Genomic DNA, 16,832 nt, shown 5'->3' with positions numbered 1-16,832 from the left:
ATACTAGATATCTTTCCTAGAATGAAATTATCTTGTATGTATAATTGTGTACATTATTCACCTTGCAATTACACTTGCATGTAATGATATGAGGTCACATGCAAAGGCTTCAAATGACATATAATCACATGCAATGATATGAAGTCACATGCAAAGGCTTCAAATGACATATAATCACATGCAAAGATATGCAATGACATGCAACACTATGCAAATGGCATGCAACACTATTCAAAGATACAGTAGTATCATGTAATGACATGCACATATAATAACATCCAAATGCAATGCCATGCCATGCAATGCAATGTATTGTAATGGTACATACATGCATTGACGTACAAAAGGATAATAAAGAGTAAGCAATGTCATGCAAACGTAAAAATACAAATGTAAAAAATAAACTCACATGCAATGCTATGCAAAGGCATGCGAAGAGGTGAGAGAGAGAGAGAGAGAGAGAGGGGGGGGACAAAGGAAGGGAGAAGGGTTGAAGATGAGTGTGAGAAAGAGAAGAAGATATTATGCATAGAGAGGGTGGGAGAGGGAGAGAGAGAGAGGGGGAGAGGGAGAGGGAGAGGGAGAGGGAAGAGTGTGGGAGAAGGAGATAGAGGGAGGGTGGAAGAGTGAAAGGCAGAGAGGGAGGGGGAATGAAGGAAAAGGGAGGAAGGGAGAGGGAAATGAAAGAGAGAGAGAAAGGGGAAGGGAAGAGAGTGGGAGAAGGAGAAAGAGGGAGGGTGGGAGAGTGAAAGGGAGGGAGGGAGAGGGAAATGAAGTAGAGAGTGAGAGGGGGAGGGAAGAGGATGGGAGAGGGAAAGGGAGGGAAGAGGGTGGGAGAAGGAGAGAGAGGGAGGGTGGGAGAGTGAAAGGGAGGGAGGGAAGGAGAGGGAAATGAAGGAGAGAGAGAGAGAGGGGGGGAGAGGGAAAGAGAAAGGGAAGAGGGTGGGAGAGGGGGAGGAAGAGACAGGGAGAGAGGGAGGGTGAGAAAGTCATGATGAGCTAGATGAGGGCTTAGCATTCTTAACCAGCCTGTCCAATGGGGGCTCTAGCTTAGGAATGAACCAATGAATGAGATCTAAAATTAATTATGATTGATTTGTGATATATATGCACATACATGTGTGGTGAATTATGAGTAGTACAAGCACCCAGCAGAGCAGACCAAACTGGAGGATAATCAGAAGATGGCATCTTCTTAATCACTGCAATAGCCTCGTCAAAGTGCCCTGCACGGCCAAAAAGATCAACCATGCAAGTGTGGTAAGTTTGGTGTGATGCCATATGTTTTGCTCATATTCGCAAAATACATTTGGCCCTCATCCACTAGACCTGAGTGACTGCATGCATTAAGCATGCAAATGAAGGTGACCGTGTTTGGAGAGAGGCCTTCGCGTTGCATCCGTTCAAAACAGTTCAGTGCTTCCTCACCCTGCCCCTGTTGGGCATATCCTGCGATAAGTGCATTCCAAGAGACTACATTCCGAACAGGAAGCTCGTCAAGCACTTGTTGTGCTTTTGTGAGCGCACCGCATTTGGCGTACATGTCCACCAAAGCAGTGCCAAGCACAATACCTTTTCCAAAGTAACCCTTGACTGACAATCTCATCATGGATTTGTTTGCCCTTGTCGGCTGCTCCTATGCTGCCACAGGCCTTCAAGATGCAAGAGAAGATGACCGTGTCTGGAGAGAGGCCCTCACGTTGCATCCGTTCAAAACAGTTCAGTGCTTCCTCGCCCTGCCCCTGTTGGGTATATCCTGCGATTAGTGCCGACCAAGAGACTATGTTCCGAACAGGAAGCTCATCAAGCACGTGCTGTGCTTTTGCAAGCGCACCGCATTTGGCGTACATGTCCACCAAAGCAGTACCAAGCACAATATCTTTTCCAAGCAACCCCTGACTGACAATCTCATCATGAATTTGTTTGCCCTTGTCGACTGCTCCTATGCTGCCACAGGCCTTGAACATGCAAGTGAAGGTGACTGTGTCTGGAGCGAGGCCCTCGCGTTGCATCAGTGCAAAACAGTTCAGTGCTTCCTTGCCCTGCCCTTGTTGGGCATATCCTGCGATAAGTGCATTCCAACAGACTACATCCCGAACAGGAAGCTCATCAAGAACTTGCTGTGCTTTTGCAAGCGCACCACATTTGGCGTACATGTCCACCAAAGCAGTGCCAAGCACAGTATTTTTTCTCAGCAACCCCTGACTGACAATCTTATCATGAATTTGTTTGCCCTTGTCAGCTGCTCCTATGCTGCCACAGGCCTTCAAGATGCAAGTGAAGGTGACCGCATTTGGAGATAGCTCCTCACGTTGCATCCGTTCAAAACAGTTCAGTGCTTCCTCACCCTGTCCCTGATGGGCATATCCTGCGATTAGTGCATTCCAAGAGACTACGTCCCGAACAAGAAGCTCGTCAAGCACTTTCTGTGCTTTTTCGAGCGCACCACATTTGGCGTACATACTGACTAAAGTGTTCGCTACATAAGGGCACTTTTCAAGCAAGCCCCTATTTAGGATATCAGCATGTACTCTAGTGCCATTGTACAGATCCTTCTTCTTAGCACAAGCCTTAAGTAAGGCCACAAAATCAGTACACATTGCTTGGTGGTTGGCATTGTGATTCTTTTCCTTACCCGCACAGAGCTCCCCATCTTTCACTTCTGTTGACATAACCAGTCCTCTTCTCCTCAGCTCTTCACGAACCCAAGAGGGATTGCACCAGCCATCAATCCACAACGATACCTTAGTGAGTTTGTGCTTAAAGTCTGGGGATCTTGGGCTGGTCTGCCAAACAAACGCTCTCTCTCACAAGCAGGAAATCAGCAGAAAGAAGAAACCTGTACGGTGGGGCTTACCTTGGTGTTACGATTGTCCCACCACTGCGAGGGATCCCTAAAGTAGGTCTTCCATAAGAGGTCCATGTCATTTCCATCGTCCCGCCATTTTCTACATTGAGCATGGTGGTGAAGTGGCCATCGTCCCGCCATCTTCGAGTATTTCAAGCCTGCGCTGGAGAAGAAGAAGAGGCAGTATGGCCGTACGAGAAAATCTGATCATTTAAAGGAATCTAACATATTGTGGTGTGAAGGGATCCATGTAACGAACAAGTGTGGATTTCATGAATACTCTTCAAATTAATCTTAACAAAAGTTCTTATTTCCTGTAAGTAGATTTGGCTATTACCCGATCATCTCTCCATGTAGTTCTCGAATGATTTTTGATGGTGTTCGTAGCTTCTATACAGCCATTAGATCTCTACCTTTTTAGTAGGATCTACAAAATTAAGCTCATGTGCATGATATTGTTTATCTAATATACATTCAATCATAATGGCATTAGATGGCACTATCATGATGGTGTAATGTGGTACTCTTCCAGTTTTCTCATGTAGTAGATAGTGGCAAACAATAAAGAAGTTCAACATTAGTTAACAATTGTCGCTCTAAGATGGTAATCATTGTCACTAGTGATACATTCCATAGTTCTCATGCATTGGATGGTAACCAAGAGATTCAACACTGCAATCTCCATATGCATTTTCTCCATATGCATTGTCAAGGACAATGCACCCCTCCTTGCCAAATAAGGTATAGCACACTAACTCACCCCATTAGCAATCACTTTGACCCACCAATCTTAGAAGCTCCCTTTTCCCATAATCACTTAGCATCTTGGGATCCATGATCCCACATGTCAAACCTCTGCAGTATATGATGAGAAATATTTACTCCTTAGTGAATATACGCCAGGCCCTGCCCAAAGATTCGCAATACTAACTGTTTCTCCAAAGACATGACTTTGTCTACATTCCACCTGCTGATGGGATGTCCCCCAAGGTATCTAGATAATGTCTTGATTGCAAACAAAGGGAATTCTACATTGTCCTTTGAGAATTTATTGTGGAAAATGATGAGTTGTGGAAATTTTAGTCGACTAATGTACTCTCCCAATGCTGAGTCCTTTTTTAGTGCTCCCACATGTTTGCCTACATCGTGTGCGATAAAATCATCCTCGAACACCACAAGCTGCAAAACAATGTCTATAAGCCAACAAAACAAATGTACTAAGGAACTTCAGCACGATAATAAACATTGATGTAAACATACCTTTTGATTCTCATCATTAACAAGTAGATCATCTGTCTATATATTGATTGTTGAGTTGGTGTCCTGGACCGATGAGGACTCCCCTTCCTTTGCCATATGAGAAATATTCAGCCTTTGCTGAATAGCTTGAAACTCCTCTTCAGTGGGAAGGTTGGCTTCATATTGAACTACATCCCTGTACAACATAGCTAATGTCTCAGCACAACAGAATGGAACGGACTGTCTTTGACATTTGAATCCAGTAAGAGATATTTATCAAGATCTGGATTGACAAAATCCTCATCTTTCTCAAGATTATGTGTAATGGTGAGACAATAGTACTCCCTTATGTCAAATACAACTTGAATATTTGTGCTTAAAACATATTCATTATCACTAATAGGAAATGCCGGTAGGAGCAAGAGTGGAAGGCCATCTGTTTCCTCTGTCGTCATAGGGGCCTCCTCATCACCTGTTACCACTTCAATGTTTTCTCTTGTGAGAGCGTTAGTATTAACCTGTCCACTTAACTCCCTCTCCAAAGCCAAGTTCATCTCCTCCGCAATCTCTTAAACATCATCTTTTGCCCTTGAAGCTCCCTCTGCTTGCTTCTCAACATCTTCCTTCCCAACTTGCTCATCCTCAACAAGCAGCACACATGAAGATAGCAAATAAAACCGTAGTGATAGTTTAGGAGATGAAATTTTTTATTGTGACCGGGGCACTTATTGTCTATCTTCTTCTTATCCTCAAGCACATTTAAGTTATCCCTGTTGAAATTCTGCCTTTGTGAAGTTACAACTAGAAGATCATTGACATGTACATTGTCATAAATGAATGCATTAGTTGAAGTGATTTCTTGAAATTTTTGCTCTTTTTCTTGGAGGTACAAGCGTGCAAACAAGAGCATGTCTTTAATGGAAGAATTACAGTCAAACACGTATGAAATTTTTGGTTGGCACGATGATGCTGGCAAACTTTGTGTAAGAAGTCAACCATATTCTCTTCAGGGGTTTCTTCAACTTCAACATCAAGCTCGATCTCAATTTCCAATGGAGCCATCTAAAAGATAGAAAGGCAAAAAAATGCATCAACGTGCAAGAATCTGTGAGACGAGCAACATTGTGGGACAAGAATAATAAATAAATCAATACAATGTGATACAAGATCCTCGAGATCCTTGAGAGGGGCATATCTCGTTGTAGTGATTTTAATAGAAAAGGACCCCAATAGCACAATAATGCATTAATTGGTGACAAATGACATTGAAACTACCAAAAAAATAAAGATCATAACAATGCGATATAAGGCCATTAGACAAAATCATCATGCCCTTCTCGCGTTGTAGAGTGAGTTGTCATATGAAGGCATCAGACACATCACTTATTCACCCTACATACTAATTATTTGTAAAAATGGTACAAATTTATGCATCAGCAAGTATCCAGAGATGTATAACTAAACAGAGCCATCGAAAAGATAGAAAGGTAGAAAAATGCATCAACATGTAGGAATCCGTAATGAGCAACATTAAAGGACAAGAAAAAAAAGACAAATCAATACAATGCGAGCGACGAGGTCTTCTCACGATCCTTGAGAGGTAGCATATCGTGTTGTAATGATTTGAATAGAAAAGTACCCCAATATCACAATAATGCATTAATTGGTGAACAAATGACATTGAAACTACCGAAAAAAAGAAAGATCATAACGATGTGATATAAGGCCATCAAACAAAATCATCAGGCCCTTCTCACGTTATAGTGATTTGACACAGCCATCATTTAACCTTGTGTTCTAATTATTTGTTAAAAAGTTGCAAAATTATGCATTAGCAAGTACCAAGAGACGTGTAACTAAATGGGGCTAAAAAGTGGTAACGACAACGATATTTAAAATATTTGAAATGGAAGAAACATAACTAATGGAAGAAAAACAACAAACAGAATATTCCCCTCCCTGACAAACGCAAGCTTCCCACTTCCCAAGAGCATCAAGCTTTAGTGTCCCAAGCAGAGCAAGCTTTCCCTCCCTAAGAATAGCAAGCTTCCTCTCCCACTCCCCAAGCCACATAGCATACTACTAATTTTTTGAACAAAGTTGTGATCCAATGTCAAAATGCAAAATATATTTGACAATGTAAAAATGTATTGATTTTGCTTGTATTTCTCTAAAAAATACAAAATGGTTTCATGATTGACGTAAACAAGGAATTGATCCTTTGTAACTGTTTGCCATAAAAAATACAAGAGGCTCTTTTTGAATATCTCCAAGATGTCTGTCACATATGTATCTCCATGTTGTAATAATTCTTATGACATAGTCGGTTGCACCAAGAAAACTTGCTTCCTAGTAATGTCTTTACATGAAACGCTCCTTTCTTTTCTCCTTGGTACCTATTTCCAGAAATGACAGTTATATATAAATAATAATGATTATGGTATAATGTTGAAATTATAACTTTTTCAAGGTTAGAGTGATTGACATACCTTACGGTCGTTGCATTCGAACACATAATCATCAGGCACTTGTAGGTCCTTCTCATTTGCCAAGTCTATTCTCACTTAGAGAGTTTGGGAAAGTCCCATTACTTTGGGAATTTGGCTTTCAATATACTTTTTGGTGTATCTTCACCATACCAAATCCAAAGTTGTTAGAGAATGTGGAATTAGAACCTACTCTTTAAGAGCTTTCTAAAACGATATGTCATATGAGGTGGTTTTGACAAAAGCTTAAAAGGGTTCACCATGCCCCCATTTTTTAATCTTGCAAAATGGGAATTGGGATTTTTCAAAACTCCCTAATATGGTCTAACTTGATGCAAGGAGACATTTGACCTATACTATTGAGTATTGTGAAGAGCTCATGTTCAAACCATACCTTTAATAAGATCAATGGATTTTCAATGTCATCCTCCAAGTCCTGATCATTTGCTACAAGATTTCCATTGACATAATGCCATCTCATATAATAAAAGACTAAAATAAAATTATGAGAGACAATCATAAATTTACTATAGACAATAGACTTATGTTGGATTTTGCAACTAACCCCATTTAATTCTTTCACATCCCAGTTTTGATCTAATAAATCCAAACATTTCTCTGATTTCTAGATAAACATTGGCAATGTTTTTTTGATCTCCTCTTTATAAAAGAAGTCAACAAAAACATGCCATGGCATAAATACAACAATTTTCACATGGAGATTTGCTACATTTGGTCTCATACATCTTTGTAGGTCTTAGTATATCTTTAATCTAAAGCACTCACTTGTTTCTCTGCAATGGGTATTGGCCATTCTGGGCTTTCAAATGAAGGGAGTGGTAATGCTTTCAAAGATCCATAACTTATAACGCTATAATGTGCTATGTAAAATTTATCATAAAAGAAAACTCCCCTCTGCCGAAGACCTACTTAAGCTTTCCTTGTATAGCTACTCACCAATAGAAGCATGGAACGCATCGAAGATTCCGTCTATAGGCTGCCACTCTTACCACATTTGAAGGATATATATATGTACACAAACAAATACAAGATAAGTGTAAGTATAAAAATGAAACACGTTACACAAACATAATGTAATACCCATCCAAAAAATCATTCACGTACAGTTTAGTCTATGGAGTGAGATGCCAAAAAAAACACACTTACAGTTTGGTCTATGGAGTGAGATGCCATTAGGCAAATGTTACAAATGTAGTTCTGAGTGTATGTAGGCATGTTGTATAAGGACTTCATGCTTCTACTTGTGTTACATAGCTTGAAATCTTTAACTCCGCCCTTGTAAGTATCGATAAACTCATTTGTTGCATCTTTTCTCTTCCTCGTCTACAACATAACCCAACTACTAATAGAGATAGTGATAGGAATCCACCTTTGATTATCCATATCAAAGCTGTTGTATATTGAAATAGCTCTAACATAGGAGAAGGGGGGCCTAGGACGTGTGGTTTCTATTTAAGCAAACACAAATGAAAGAAGAGAACCTTTAAAATGAAAGAAGATGGAAGAAGAGATAATCTAAAAAATGTGCACAATTCTTAGAGGGAAATCCATTTATTAAATGAGCTGAGAAATTTGAAGAATTTTCAGAGAGAAAAACTATCTTTATTAAATGAGCTAACAACACGCTAGTTTTCATGTACATTAATGAACTGTCAATATAATGCATGATCTAAGTATTTTAATTCATTTTTATTTGTTAATAATATATTCATATAAAGAATATATGAAAAATATCTAATTATCAAAAGTTATGCTATAGAGGCTCTCTTCCTATATTGGTCCAAGCCCTTTCTCTCTCTAGAGGAAAAAGGCTCGAAATTAAGTCCAATTCTCCCCTAATGACATGGGAAAACTCTATTTGAAAAAGGGAAAAGAAGATGCAAGAGTAGCAAAAGTAGCTTCAAGAATAAGCCAACAAGTAAAACAAGAGAAGTTCTCAACAATCAAGCATAAGCATTGAAAATCAAAGAATCCAAATTGGAAGAGCAGGCTACATAGCTTTGTGAGTAACAAGAAGAGAAGATGTTTTCAAGTGCATGATGGTGTGCACTTGAAGACTGATCATGGAATCAAGATTAAGAAGAAGACTATTGCATGGCCACTGTCAGGAAGCCACCAAGAGGAGGGAGGAGAGGAGGTCTCTTGTTCACCACCTAGCCATAGAGGAATGTGGATAAGAATCCACACTTTCGAGCTTATATAGTGGCATGCATGCCCATACCTACTCAGCTACTCATGGTTCTCTGATCCGGGTGCCTCACCCCTGAACCCCGGACACTCTCACACTGACGACGTGACGATCACTCTCCAACAACCAGGATCCATGTCCAATTGAGCCCTACATAGCCAGTTACAAGCTACGTAACATCACCTTCCTCTTAAGAAGATTTTTTATCCATGAAAGCAAACTGAGGATAGTTTTTGGTAAGCATACTCAAGCATTCCCAAGTGGACACTTCCTTGTCTTTGTCTTTGTACTTAACAAGTGCCTCTTGCTACACATAGTATGCCTCGTGTTCCGATCCCTAAATCCAAGAATCCTCTCGAGTTCATGTGGAAGATACGATGCCTCGTAGCTCTTCATAGCAAGTGGCACTCCTAAAACCATCGTGTCCTAAATGCTTTTGTCATAACCAGTAGCAAGCAAAACTATGTACTTATGGTCACTCTTGGTTTCAGGTAGCCTCAACTTTGACTAACGAGTAAGAAAGTTGTGCGTGGCTCCATTGTCGATCATAATGGTGACTCTACAGCCACCAATCTTGCCATATAAATGAACTAAATCGTGTGGCCTGAAAGACGGCTGCCACATAGCCTATGAAACATAACAAGCATGGGTGTTGTTTGTATGGCAGATTGTCCCCTCTCTGAACTCTATGGATCGGAGAGGTAACAAGCATGGGTGTTGTCCGTATGGCAGATTGTCCCCTCTCTGAACTCTATGGATCGGAGAGGTAACACTTATAAACTTACCAAGAGGATTTAACATCCATCTTGGCATTGTAGAATTACCTCGAGCTTTCGCACCCAGCTTGTTATGCCCCGCCTCAAAGAAGTGAAAGCACACATTTTATTTCTTTGTTTTCTTGTATTGCTATTGTTTTTGGAGTTTTGTAGGGTTTTTCTCTCTTATTTTTTGTGGTTTTTAAGACCAACGTCACCCTTGTCCCCCTTGCTCACCCTGACCATGTCCCTTGTCCACCCTGACCATGTCCCTTGTCACCTCAAAATAATTTTATTTTAACCTTTTTGCCTCCACTCTCATCTATCATTTCCCTAGGACCAGACTTCGACCTGTGAGATATATCATCAAATATCTAGGCATATTTTATTGCCTCGTCGAAATCCTTAGGCTGTGCATAACTCTTATATCAAATATCTGGGCATATTTCATTGCCTCGTTGAGATCCTTAAGCTCCTTAGGTTGTACATAACTCTTATATCAAATATCTGGGCATATTTCATTGCCTCGTTGAGATCCTTAAGCTCCTTAGGTTGTACATAACTCTCATAATCTGGGTTAAGACTTCGCATCATGAATCCGATGAGAAGAGTTTGAACGGATCGATTTCGTTTAACTTCAACACTATTTCTTGATAGTTCAAGATATATTGGATGAGTGAAATTCCACACATAAAGCATTTATCCCACTCATACCAAGACCTCTGAAGCTCATTAACCGGTAAAAACTCTTTATGGAATGTTGTCCCAAACTCTACCCAAGTACCAGGGCATCTGGCACTATTGGCCAAACTCATCCACCACCATTTATATCCCTTGCCCATCAAGGACAAGCTTGCCTCAATGGGCCTCACATCACTGGCGTATGCCTGAGGTTATGTAAGTCTGACCACTTCTATAAGAAAATGTTGATTGCATCTTTATTGTGTTCCTTTTCCTCTCCCCCAAAGTGTCCTACTTGGATCCTACGCGCCAAGTCATTTGGTGGACGGAGGATGAACAGCCTCCGTCTGGCGTGTAAGGATATCTTGTGGCATGTGGGCAAGCTCGGCCTCTGTAAGATCGGAAACACATGATAATACTCAAGAAATACCCCTGAAGTTCTTGAGACACGTATGCTACCCTTGCTAAATAAATGTACAAAAACTATGGAAAAATAAATGTAGAAAACTTTACGGAGCACACAAATGGAACCAACTACCTGATGTGTTTGGAGTGTGCCGGTCAATGGGAGCTTGAAGCTGATGGCGTTCTGCATCGCCGTCAATGGAACCTCAATCCAAACTTTATCGAAATCACCTTGAGCTTGCTTGTATCCTCCAAGATGCCGGTAGGCATGCACACGGGGAGTAAGAGTGTAGAAGATAACCACACACGTACCACTTCAGAGGTGGGAGAGAGAGAGAGCACTCCTTTCATGGCTCTCTATCTTTTTCTCTTTACAGATATGCTTTAAAACGACGATGAGTGTGATGCTGTCTACATCTGGAGATGTCTGGAGATGCACCTCACTCAAGTAGGCACCTTCATCTCCTTCAAAAAAGAGGCGCAACTCCTCTCAATTGTGTGGGAGTGTGTGTAGAAGCTTACACACAGTCAATGCACCCTCTAGAGTTTGAGATCAATGTTGCTTGTTACAATGGCTTACTTCCAATCAATTCTTATCCACATCTAGTTGCGCCTCCTCTTGAGTTCCAATACCATCTAGGCTATACCTACACAAAGGCCAACTTGGCTACCTGTGTGTGCTTGCAAACAGCCATGAAACCTAAGGCTCTCACATGCTTTAACGTGGGCTCAAGAATCCCCTATGGCTGTAGCGCCTTGTGCTTTTCTGCTATTTTTTGGCTTGACAGCTTTAGTTGGGGGGTTGCTACCCTTCACATTGCTATGTGTCAACCTTGGCTATCATCATCTTGCTGGTGGTTATGCTATTGGTCGGTGTTGCCTGTACCTAAATGTAGCTAGATTTTTTGGCTTGTCAGTTGCTTGTGGGTCTGGCACCCAACGGTTGTAGGCCTGGCGCCCAACGCTTGTATGCACCCAACATTTTCTTGCCCCCACCAGCGCTTGTATGCCTTGTCTTGGTTGCACACACTTGCTGCTATGGGTGGTCATACTCTTATGTGTCAGTAGTTGTTGGTTGCAATAGTCAAGAGAAGAAGAGAAAGAGAAGGCACCTCTTGCTTTTGTTCGCCAAGAGAGAAGCTCTGTGTAAAACTTATCCACATAGCAAAGAGGAAAAAAAATATCAGATTTGAACCATTCCATGAAAATGTTTGTATCTCAATTGTTACATGTAACACATTGTCTCTCTATTTCATGTCAAACAAAATTTTAAATTATGGGAAAAAAGTAAGAAAATCATGTATTCTTTCAATGTTGCATAATAGTATGGCTAAAATCCACGCGCACCTATGTTTGATTGTTGCATGGAATCATGGTTAAAATCCATGGACACCTAGGTTACTAAGATAGTTATTCTTTTGTTCTAAAAATCTTTTTCAATCATCTTAATTACAAGATGACTTGTATATTGAAAGGCCTCAAGGAAGTTGGCCAAGTAGAGGTGTCTTCTAAGAGTAAAACTAAACAAAGCAAAGTTTTTTCCACATGGTCAAATTCTATAGAAGACATCTCTTCAAAAGCCCATGAATACTAATTATCAATTGGTCACTTCCACTATAATAGGTCCATGATGAACCTATGACCATGTCTACATGAAAATTGGCATTACAAATAAACCTTTCATTGTGGCATGAGAGTATGGATAAAATCCATGCTCACCTGTGTTTGATTGTTGCATGAAATTATAGCTAAAATCTATGAGCACCTAGCTTACAAAGATGGTTCTTTTTGTGTTCTGAAATTGTATATAGATCAAGATCACTTGTATATGGAAAAGCCTCAAGGCTAGGTAGAGATTCCTTCTCGGAGTAAAACTAGAAAGAGAAAAGTTTTTGCCATATGGTCAAATCCTATGCATGCATATTATAATCATAACACTATTGAATAAAGTTTTGGCCATGTGGTCAAAACCTAATATTTCTATGCAATATCTTGCCATATGGTTAAATTCTAACTTAAACCCTTTCTATGATGATATTTGGATATACATTGGTCAAATCCTATGCATGCATATGGTAATCATAACACTATTGAGTAAAGCTTTGGCCATGTGGTCAAAACTTGAGATTTGTTTCTAATATATCTTATTTTTTGTACTTTTGTAGGTTTATTCAATGGCAAAGAAATCTACTTCGGCAAAGGAAGGAGAATCAAATCATTGATGGAGTTAGTGGGGATTTTGTGTGGCCTTGGTTTATGGATGTTGACAAAGAAGGAAAAGGGCAAACAATGTCCTTTTATATGCTTCAAAGCTTGAGGATTCAACATATGATCAAGTTGGGATCATTGAGGGGTTGATGGATGGATGTGCTGGGAAGGAAGGGATCCCGTGTATTGTAGAGTAAAGATCAAGGGAAAGAACATTGAATACAACCTGGATCCCTTATCTTTTCAATCTACACATATAAAAGAGGATGAAGTATACTCTTTGAGAGCAATGGGTTGGAGCCTCCCAGAGGAGATATCAGGCACACAGGACATAATAGCTACATTTAAGTCTATCAAGCATAGTGAACTTATTCCTACAAAACATGGTGTTCGACCAAAGAAGAGGACAAAGATTCAAGATGCACAAGCACAATCAATAGCTTCAAACTCACAGGCTCTTGGTGTGAGTGTACCTCCTAACACTCCTCTAGACAACACAAACCAATCTTCAAAGGCACAAGTAATCCAAGCAACACCTTTGGTGTCACTTGAAGTCAAGGGTGTTGAAAGAACCTTTGACTTTCCAGACATGGTTAAGAAGAAGGGTAAAAAGGATGGTGCAGGATTTCACATGTTTGAAAAATACTTTCCATTTGGCTCAACCACACAGTTTCCTATTGATGTTGGTAGATGCTATGAGGCACCACCTTTATATGCCTATAGAACAGTTTGTTGGGATTATGTGCAAAAGTTGACATCATCTTTTGTAAAGAATCCCATGAATCCAGCAACAGTAGCATACCTCATGCCCTTTTTGGAGGAGAGTGATGTGAAGCGACCCATGCATCGTGAGTGAAGAGGTGGAAGTGGATAAGCTACATTCTTACTCCTATTGGATCATATCAGGTCTTCACTCAATCCATGCGGCAAAGATCAATATCCTAAGTAGCACTCATCGATGCCTAGCAACCAAACATCTATATGCCACAAGGAATGCAAGAATCTTGGTGGACTGTCATTAGGAAAAAAGGGAGCTCATTTTGGGGCCTTTTACGGTTTGGAAAAATAAGCTCTCAAACCAATGAACAGAAGGCCAACGTAACGTTGGAAATTCACAAAAATAAGAGAAAATAGATAAAAGAAACAATATTTTATGTAGGTACAAGCGTGCTACATTAATGTGGAGATTGGTTTTTTATTCTCACAAGATCTTTGGACATGAAGATAGAATCTAGTCTGACATTTTCTCTGACAAGGGCCTTCCCGCTTCCACCTTCCTTTGAACTTTGAAATGTTGTGCTGCCTTTCCTTCGAAAGGTCTACCATTCTACACCACTGCCTCATTGTGCAGCAGCCTCTTCTTTTCCAAAACTGCTCTCTTGATCCTGTTTGGCTTAGAGTAAGATGTTTCTTGTCAACTATCTGTCTGCCCACTTTCTCTTTCTTGAAACTTCACTTTGTTATCTTGTTTACATTACTTTGCTGTGGTTACAGATTCACAAGGTCTCCATGGTGAATAAAAACTATGGCCGTTCTTGTGGAAGACGCTCTGTGGTGGATGATAATGCTATGAAGGCAGAATTATACCACACATCCTTACCCCGTCGACCTGCTTCTTCTATTTCTTCGGTAGAGAATTCAAGTACAGTCAAAACGGAAGGAACTTGGGAAAGGTTTACTGTTTCGAAAAGAGCATGGGTGCTCATGCAACCTAGCAAAAGAAAGAGACCCCATACAAAAAACATTTTCTTGGCATCATGGAAGGGAAGAGTACGAGATTTTAAAATCACCAGAGAGAAGATATCGGTGAAAGAAGTTTTGATTCAGCATGTGTACATGCATAAAGAACTTGTCTTGCGAGACTATCCAAATGATCTTCCGCAACACAGGCCTAATTGTATATTTTTCTATTGTGGTTTTGTTCTTTATGAGGTGTATGGATTTTTAAGACAAAGCTTTCTTTCTTTGCTTATTGACATTCTTGTGTTATTTTATTTCAGATTTATACCCTTCATCGTTTGAGACATGGCAAAACATCGATTGTATTCTGGGATTTATAGATGTTTTGCATGGATCGATAGGAGAACAACAATACCAAGGTCGATGTGCAATAGAGCTAGCTCAATCCGGTATATTTTTTACTGATCATTTTTATCAGTGTTGCTGGACAATGCAAACACACATGGTGTGTTAAGAAAACAAGACCTTTCGGCATGGAATTCAGTGGATTGGTCTCTCCCACATTTTAGTGTTATAGAGGCATATAGGGCCAAGCTTTTCAAAGAAGTACAGAAAGCTCTGAGGCCCAATATTGCCACAAGGATAATAAAAATTTCTTTATGCATGCCTCTCACAGTTTTTGTAGACTTGTTTAATACCTTTCCAGTGAAGGTTTCAAAAACAATGTTCACAGTTAAAGCAACAAGTCTGGTATGCATGCCACAATTTTTGGATAAAGGTTGGGATAAGAAGACATGTAGTTCAGTGTTTTGTGAGGTTGTCCAATCTTCTATGCAACTGAAGTACATGGTTGCATCATCACAAAATTTTATTTTTTCTTTTTATTATAAGCGCAGTCGAATGCTAGGTACAAAACTAGTCCCAATGGATCAAGATGAAGATTCTTTTGGTGCAAAAAATAAACTTCTTGATATTGATGTTGTTGAGAATGGTGATGTGCTAGTCAATATCTCATTAAGACAATGTTGCTCCCTAGCTCAATTGCGCAATGACATTCTATTTGAGACAGAAGGTTCTATTTCAAAGGACTTTTTATTTATCTACAACAATAAGAAGGTATACCATGTGACTTATCCTAGTCTCATTAAGCACTGCTATTAGTTTACTTTACCCTATTGTTTCATATTGCTTTTTTGCAGGTGCTCAAAAGAAGAGAGAGTTCAATAAAATGCAAAGACATTGAAAATTTAAAAATTGAGATAACACAGACTCCATAAACAAAGGTATTATATTCAATAAAGTAAAATTCTATACAGAAGTGTTTAATTATATATGTAGAACATATTCTTGACAACAATTTTCTATTTATCTACAGGCTGATCTCTAGAGGCTGCTCTACATGGTCCAAGCTCACCGTATCATCTTTATTTGGAGAATCTATTTTCTGCTGCTCCATCCTGTCGTGTACAGTCTCTTGGTGCTGCTCCATTGTCTCCTCTACTGCCCTTGGAGCATCTGTTTGCTGCTGCTGCTCCATCGTCTCCTCAATAACATCAGCAGCAGCAGAGCAGGTCCTTGTTCTTATGGCTTCTCCTCATCAGCACTAGGTCCTTGTTCCTGTGGCACCACATCTGCATCATCTGTATCATCAAGGTGTATGACACCTTCTCGGACTTTAGAGCTCTCACCCAACTCGACAGTAGAGCTGGTACAATAGGTTTGGGGATCCAGGCATACTTCAAAAACTTCCAAATTATATCAGCTCTGAAACTATACACATAGTTCGAGCTGAAGCTATCTTCTCTCATCTGCAATGAGATATGATGATTTAGAACACTTTGTACCAATATTAAATTTTTTGAAGCTAAATGAAAATTATTTTTTCTTACAAGCTCTGGCTGTCCTATCTCAAAATAGCTTGAAAGTATATATTTGGCACTAATCAGCACTCTCCAGCCACACAGCTACTTGAATCATCTTGTTGTGGTGTCTGGATAGTTGGAAAGATATGTTAGAAACTGTTAATATCTGAACAAAATAAAATTATTCAATAAGTTCAAAGGCATAGCATGAAATAGACATCAGTAGAGGGAACAACTTTCTACCTCTAAATCTATTGGCTCTATTGAATCCAAAAGATTGACATTAGGAGGACAGTGATCCAATGCATCTAGAAGTCTTCTAATACAACTGCAATACATATAATTCAGTTAGTGTGCATTAAATCCAAATAATGAAGTTTAAAGTTAAAAATAGCACACAAACCACTTACAATTTCACCTCTCTGTGTGTGTTTCTAAGAGAGTTGAATAAAAATCATT

The 16,832-nt window shown here is 39.8% G+C and overlaps 1 pseudogene across 1 annotated transcript; it reads right to left on the bottom strand.

Moving 5' to 3' along the window:
- Nucleotides 1-1,104: 1,104 nt before the first annotated feature.
- LOC147603608 (pentatricopeptide repeat-containing protein At1g03540-like) lies at nt 1,105-3,248 on the bottom strand (annotated as a pseudogene). Its single transcript, XR_015265598.1, has 2 exons — nt 2,858-3,248; nt 1,105-2,786 (listed from the first exon to the last, which is right to left on the bottom strand). The product of XR_015265598.1 is annotated as a pentatricopeptide repeat-containing protein At1g03540-like (transcript).
- Between the last annotated feature and the right edge of the window lie 13,584 nt (nt 3,249-16,832).

This window comes from Cibotium barometz, chromosome 63 (genome assembly GCF_041138505.1).
Source record: "Cibotium barometz isolate CiBa-2024 chromosome 63, ASM4113850v1, whole genome shotgun sequence".
Classification (NCBI taxonomy): Eukaryota; Viridiplantae; Streptophyta; class Polypodiopsida; order Cyatheales; family Cibotiaceae; genus Cibotium; species Cibotium barometz.
Note: the sequence above shows the minus strand (reverse complement) of the source record. Positions and strands in the feature narration are given on the sequence as shown.